At 41.8% G+C, this 7,312-nt stretch overlaps 1 pseudogene; it reads right to left on the bottom strand.

Moving 5' to 3' along the window:
* Nucleotides 1–312: 312 nt before the first annotated feature.
* On the bottom strand, nt 313–3,810 carry LOC100988077 (dnaJ homolog subfamily C member 7-like; annotated as a pseudogene).
* Between the last annotated feature and the right edge of the window lie 3,502 nt (nt 3,811–7,312).

The following is a 7,312-nucleotide window of genomic DNA, read 5'->3' as shown; positions in this document are numbered from 1 at the left end:
AATTTATTTGTCTGTATGAAGAGACTGTCCTCACACCCTTTTTCTCTTCTTTTTTTTTTTCTGTTTTAATAAAGTTAAAGAGTAAAATAAAAATTCACAAGCTGCTTCCTTGTCCATCTGCCTACCTCCATCCCCTAATTGCAGTCTTTGACACTGGTTCATTATCTGTCACCCCATTCACACAGACACTGGATATCCAACTGAGAAAACAGAACCGCTGTAAGTACACGGAGACATGATGTGAATTGCATCCACATTCAAGATTAAACTGAGTGACTCTGCATTTTCTGGGTTCTGGGTGGTTGCCCTTCATTAGGCAAATAGAAAAAAATTTCCTGGACCAGACGCTTCAAAGCTGAAGCCCCAAGACCACTGAAGAATGCCTTGAAGATACTATTTGCATCAAAATCACCCATATTCATGCCCTCCTTGTCCAGGTCCTGTCCACTGTCCTAGCGAGTCTTTTTCTTGGGATCCGAGAAGATGGTAAAGGCCTCTCCAATTTCCTTGAACTTTCCCTCCTCCTTCTGAACCTCAGCACTGCCTCCACTGTGCCAATCTGGATGGTGCATCAAGGCCCATTTGTGATAAGCTTTCTTGGTCTCGTCCTCAGAGGCATTATTGTCCACTCCCAGAATCTTGTAGTAATCTTTCTTCTTACTCTTCTTCAGTTTCAGCTGTGCATTTTTTAGGAGCTGTTTGTGTTCTTTTGTTTTCTCTGTCTGATACACTTTTTCATAACTGTGCACTGCTTCTTCATACTGTTTGGTGTTCATGTAACACTGAGCTCTTCTCAAGCAGGCTTTTAAATAGGTGTCATTGAGCTTCACTGTATTTGTGCAGTCTTGTATTGCATTATCTAGTTTCCTAAGCTTAGAATTAACCATAACCCGATTATAGTAGAGTTTAGCTTAGTTTTTATATTGTTGGGGTTTATCCCCAGGGGTCATGTGTACAGTTCGTATGCTAGCTTGTAATTTCCTTCCTTAAATGCTTTATTTCTGTCTTCTTTCTTTGCTTTGAGTGCTTTGGGATTTCTGCAAGCAACGCAGGCCCTCTCATGGAGCCATCCTAAGAGCCTATACAAAAACGGAACTGACTTGTCAATACAATCTTCATAATAAAGGCAAAGACCTTATACATACAGAGGATCTGCATTGGTGGACTCCATTTGTAAAATGTCACTGGCCACAGATTGTGCTTCTGGATAATGACCCAGCATTACTAAATATTCTGCTTTGAGGATTTTGAAGCAATGGCAGGCAGGGGCAAGTGCTAGGGCACAGTCCATGCAGAGAACAACCTTCCTAATATCATGCTTCTCAAAATCTGTTTTTGCTAACTTCTCATATTCCATTATTGAATTGGCATTCTTGAACTCCTGTTATTCCTGAGCATTTTTATGATCCAGTTCTAGGGCTCTCTGGAGACTAACATGTGGCCATGGCATTCTCTAGAGAGAGGGGGCACTTGCCCCCTCCTAGATGTCCCTGAACAAAACTGTCATCCAATCTCAATGACTGGTGTGCATCTCCAAGAGCTTCCTGGAACCTTCCAAGCATAATCGATGTGGCTGCTTGATTACTGTAGTAGCTAGCATTTTTAGGACATATGCCTATGGCTTTTGTATAATAATTATAAGCTTCATTGTAGTATTTCTTGGCGTAATATACATTTCCTTGTTCCTTGAAAGACTCTGCTTCCCATGGTGTACAGTTAGACTTCTAGCTTCCCTAGAAGTGAAGTTCTGATGGGCAGCCACCAAGTCTAACTTGTCTGGTTTCTATTAGCACATGGCTCTGCATCTGGCACAGACAGAGCAGATGCTCAGAAAACATTTGACGAATAAATGATATTGAATAAAGGAGGCGTTACTTACTATGGTAGCCTTTAGAGAGAGATTTTGTTGGCCTGGCATGATAGCTCATGCCTATAATCCTAGCACTTTGGGAGGCCGAGGTGGGCAGATCACCTGAGGTCAGGAGTTTGAGACCAACCTGGCCAACATGGTGAAACCCCATCTCTACTAAAAAGACAAAAATTAGCCGAGTGTGGTGGCACATGACTGTAATCCCAGCTACTTGGGAGGCTGAGGCAGGATAATTGCTTGAACACGGGAGATGGAGGTTGCAGTAAGTCGAGATCGTGCCTCTGCACTCCAGCCTAGGCAACAGAATGAGATTCTGTCTCAAAAAAAAAAAAAAAAAAAAAGAGAGAGAGAGAACATTTGGGCATCAGAGACACCAGAACAGCAGTCTGCAACTAGGGAGCCTAGAATCTTCCTGTTTTTTGTGTGTGACAATAGTTATTATCTCACTGAATGAGAGTTCTGTAGAACATGCTTTGGGGAAATGTCACTCTCAAGTTTTCTTATATGTCAGAAGGGGATAATAACACCTGTTCTACCATTGTCTCAGAGTTACTGTGAAGATCAAGTGAGCTGGATATGAAAGACTTTGGCTAATGCCTATACTGAAACATGACAATGTAAGTTTAACTCTAACATTCTGCTACTTAGGTGAACTTATGCCCTACATGGGGCAAGAGTATAATGAGACTTGGAGGTTACAGAATAATGGAAAATGAGTCATTTTGACCCATAAAAGGGTCAATTAAGGAACAGGTACTGATAAGAAAATAGATTCTATTTAAAAGAATAGTTATGATCAGGTGAATGGCTTTCACTTAAAATCAGAGAAGATCTGAAACTTATATAGAAAAGGGCTTGTTTTCTTACTGAGTGGAAGTGATCTAGGAAAGGGACTAGAAACTATTATAAAAGTATGATTTGTGTGAGGAAGTTTGCCTAGCTGATTGAATATTGACAGTACCTTCAATAAAGTATATAATAGTTTGTTAAGGTTGCTGTAACAAAATAGCACAGGCTGCGTGGCTTAAACAACAGAAATTTATTTTCTCAGAGTTCTGGAGGCTTGAAGTCTCAGAGATCAAAGTGTCTGCAGGGTTGATTTCTTTTGAGGCCTCTCTCCTTTTCTTGCAGATGGCCCTATTCTCCTGTCTTCACATGGTCTTTCTTCTGTGTGCATGCATATCTGTGTTCAAATTTCCATTCTTACAAGGATCCAGGCATGTTGGGCTAGGGCCCATCCTAATGTCCTCACTTAATCTTAATTACCTCTTTAAAATCCCTATTTCCAAATATAGTCACATTCTAAGGCACTAGGGATTAGGACTTCAACATATGAATTTTGAGGGCTACAATTCAGGCCAAAACAAGTTATATGCAATTTGTACCATGAGATTATCTTTACTCTACATACATGAAATGGCCACCAGAGGTTGCTCCTTTTGCAAAAGACATGGCAGAAAGACAAGTAAGTAAGGGGATTTGAACTCTGATTTTCTGGCTGGTGACAAAATTGTTAGTTGGGCTCTTGCCCATTTCTAGTTTCATCCCAACTTTTCTGTAGTGGATTACAGATGGCCGGAAATTCTTTCCTACCTTCCCACTGAGAGGCAGAATCTATTTCCACTCTCCTTGTATCATGGCTAGGTTGCTGTGTGACTTGTAAGGCTGGGGTGTAAGAGATCTGCAACTTTTGCCTTTGCCGCTTGGAATGCTCTCTCTGGGAAGTGAGCTGCCCTGTAAAAAGTTTGCGAAACTTTCTGAAGAGAGAAGCCCTGTGGAGAGAGGGCTGAAGCCATTCATGGATGTTTCAGCCTGAGCTGATCTCCCAGCTGAATGCAGCCTTGTGAGTGACCTCAGACAATCCCAGTGGAACAGATGAACCACCTACCTGAACCCTGCCTAGATTCTTGATCCATAGAAGCATGAGCAAATAAAATCATTGCTATATAAGCCGCTAAATTTTGGAGTAATTTGTTACACAGCAGTAGATAATTGAAGCCATCACCTATTAGTCAAACTGACTTTAGAGATTAATAGTATTCATTTCATATTCTTTCCCATCTGCCTTTAAAATGCACCAACTTTTTTTTTTCTTTTTTTTTCCCAATGGAGTCTCGCTCTGTCGCCCAGGCTGGAGTGCAGTGGTGCGATCTCGGCTCACTGCAAGCTCCGCCTCCCGGGTTCACACCATTCTCCTGCCTCAGCCTCTCGAGTAGCTGAGACTACAGGCACCCACCACCACGCCCGGCTAATTTTTTTTGTATTTTTAGAAGCGATGGGGTTTCACCGTGTCTCCTGACCTTGTGATCTGCCTGCCTCGGCCTCCCAAAGTGCTGGGATTGCAGCCATGAGCCAGCGGGCCTGGGCAACAACAACTTTTTTTTTTTTTTTTTGAGACGGAGTCTTGCTGTGTTGCCCAAGCTGGAGTGCAGTGGCGCGATCTCGGTTCACTGCAAGCTCCTCCTCCCGGGTTCACGCCATTCTCCTGCCTCAGCCTCCCGAGTAGTTGGGACTACAGGCGCCCACCACCATGCCCGGCTAATTTTTTTTTTTTGTATTTTTAGTACAGACAGGGTTTCACTGTGTTAACCGGGATGGTCTCGATCTCCTGACCTCGTGATCCACCCGCCTTGGCCTCCCAAAGTGCTGGGATTACAGACGTGAGCCATTGCACCCAGCCAACAACTTTTAAGACGGATTATGCATTAGTGTAATTTGATTTCAGATAATTTTTTTTTTATTTTTTTGAGACAGGGTTGTGCTCTGTCACTCAGGCTAGAGTGCATTGGTGCAATCATGGTTCACTGCAGCCTCAACCTCCCTGGGCTCAAGTGATCCTCCCATCTCAACCTCCTGAGTAGCTGGGACTATATAAGCACACCACCACACCTGGCTAATTTTTATATACTTTTTGTAGAGACAGGGTTTCGCCATGTTGCTCAGTCTGGTCTTCAACTCCTGGGCTCAAAGGATCTGCCTGCCTCAGCCTCCCAAAGTGCTGGGATTACAGCTGTGAGATACTGTGTCTGGTCGTGGTTTCAGAGAAAATTTTCAGATAAGAACAGTAGGCTTCTGGTGGGGATGTAAATATATATATGTATGGGCTGCTATATGGTAGGAGGAAGAAGACACTTCAAAGAAAGGCTATGAAAAAGTGAGCACATGTTAAAGACAAATGATAATAGCTATTATTTATTGATTGCATACTATATGCCAGGCAGTATATTCAAGTTTTATATGCATGATTTCATTTTACTCTCATTAAAATTCAAAGAAGATGACATTATTATTAATTCTTTTTTTTTTGTAGGTGAAGTAATTATGCCAGAGACATTAGGAGACTTTACCAAGTTCACACAGCTAGAAAGTAGAAGAACTAAGATTTAAATCCAAACCTGTTTGTTTTCAGAGTTAGAGACTAGTTCTTAATCACCTTTCTACACTGCCTCTAAACTTGATCTGCTCTACAATTTTGCTATGGCTTATCCTTTTTGCTTATAGTAAATGCTAACATTCAAAATGCATTTTCTGAACATCTGTTATGTAAAGGCACTGGATATTCACATGTGAAAGATGATACCTATTGAAGGTAAAGAGCAGGAGAAGGTATATAGATGGCAGTGGTGAGACAATTCAGCTATGAGTTAGTGACTGTGACGTCTCTTCCGCTATTTATTCATGAACATTTTGAGCATTAACTTTTTGTTAAATACTGGGTCAGAAGCTGTTGGGTTGAGAACCAGGAAGGAGAGATTGATACCAACTTCCATCACTTTAAGATGTATACTTTTTACATATTAATATTTCTGAAATTATATGTTTTACAGTAATTACTAGCTTAAATGGTAGCATTGTTTTCTTCCTCAGTGGTACATAAAATAATGGTGCTTTTTACAAGTGGTGGAACTTTAGATTCAATAAAGTATGATTTTTGGTCTGCCAAACATGGTTCTTGTTCACCAGATGCTTAATATTTATGATCCTGCAATGTAATGGATTTCTCCCTACATTTGTAACCATGTAACATCCTTCACCAATGTGGCTTTCTCCTTTTGGCCTGAGATAATGCATTTATTCAAGTATGGTTGTTTATTTTCTCTCTATACTGTCTCCATCATTGTTCAGCAAATGAAACACTTTCATCTCTCTATCTTCACCCCAACTTCTTTCCTGGGCTCTGATTCATAACTGACACCTGAGTATTACAACTTTCTTGTCTTTATGTTACCGTGAACTCAATACAATGCACCATCTTTCCCTCCAAGCCAGATTATTCTCCAGGCTTCCCAAGATCTATCACTTCTTGGGAACTGTAATGCACACTTGAAACCTTGGGAGCCATCCTTGATTCTTCCCTCTCCTTTGTTTCACTTGTACATATCTAGTATGCTATTAAGACCTGTACACGAGGCCAGGTGCAGCAGCTCACGCCTGTAATCCCAGCACTTTGGGAGGCCGAGGCAGGCAGATCACCTGAGGTCAGGAGTTCGAGACTAGCCTGACCAACACAGAGAAACCCTATGTCTACTAAACATACAAAATTAGCCAGGTGTGGTGGTGCATGCCTGTAATCCCAGCTACTCGGGAGGCTGAGGCAGGAGAATCGCTTGAACCCGGGAGGTGGAGGTTGTGGTGAGCCAAGATCGCGCCATCGCTCCCCAGCCTGGGCAACAAGAGAAGAAGAGCGAAACTGCGTCTCAGAAAAAAAAAAAAAAAAGACCTGTACATGTTTCTTCTTGCATTGATCTCTCCCTTTGCAGTTCCACTATTGCCATCTCAGTCCAAGCCCTTGTCTAATCATGCGTGGACTGCTATAGTCTCCCTCTGATTCATCTGATCCATTTTCACCACTTTAAGTTTTCTCTAACACTGTAACTGTACTGTATACTTGACTCCCTGCTAAAAGTCATTTAATAGCCCCTTACTGATCACTGGATACATTCCAGACACCATAGCCTGGTATTCAAGGCTCTCTACAATTACCAGTCCTTTCCAGCTTCATCACCCACCACCTAAACTAGAGGAAATGTTCTACACTTTTCAGCTGCCACAATATTTGGCTTGAACCATTTCCTTTGTCTAGATTCTTACTCTCATTCTCTGGGCTTATCCAGCCAGGCTTTCCTTCAAAGCTCAGCTGACTCCTCCAGGAAAAGCATTTCCTGATGGTTTGCAGTTTACAGTGAACCCTCTTCTCCTAACTCCTACAGTGCTTAGTGCATATGTAAGTAATGTAACATTTAGTATGTGTTTCCTTCTATAGCTTTTTATCCTTTTATGCATAAAAATGTCTTTCCAATGAGAATTAAATGCCTTGAGGGCAGGGACCTGCCATATTTCTCCATATTCCCAGTGCTGATGGTCTTTTAGATATAATCATATTTTAGACCTGGAAGTTCACCTAGCCCTACTGATTCCTTTCACAGTTGAAGAAACTGAGGC

This window comes from Pan paniscus, chromosome 1 (genome assembly GCF_029289425.2).
Source record: "Pan paniscus chromosome 1, NHGRI_mPanPan1-v2.0_pri, whole genome shotgun sequence".
Classification (NCBI taxonomy): domain Eukaryota; kingdom Metazoa; phylum Chordata; class Mammalia; order Primates; family Hominidae; genus Pan; species Pan paniscus.
Note: the sequence above shows the minus strand (reverse complement) of the source record. Positions and strands in the feature narration are given on the sequence as shown.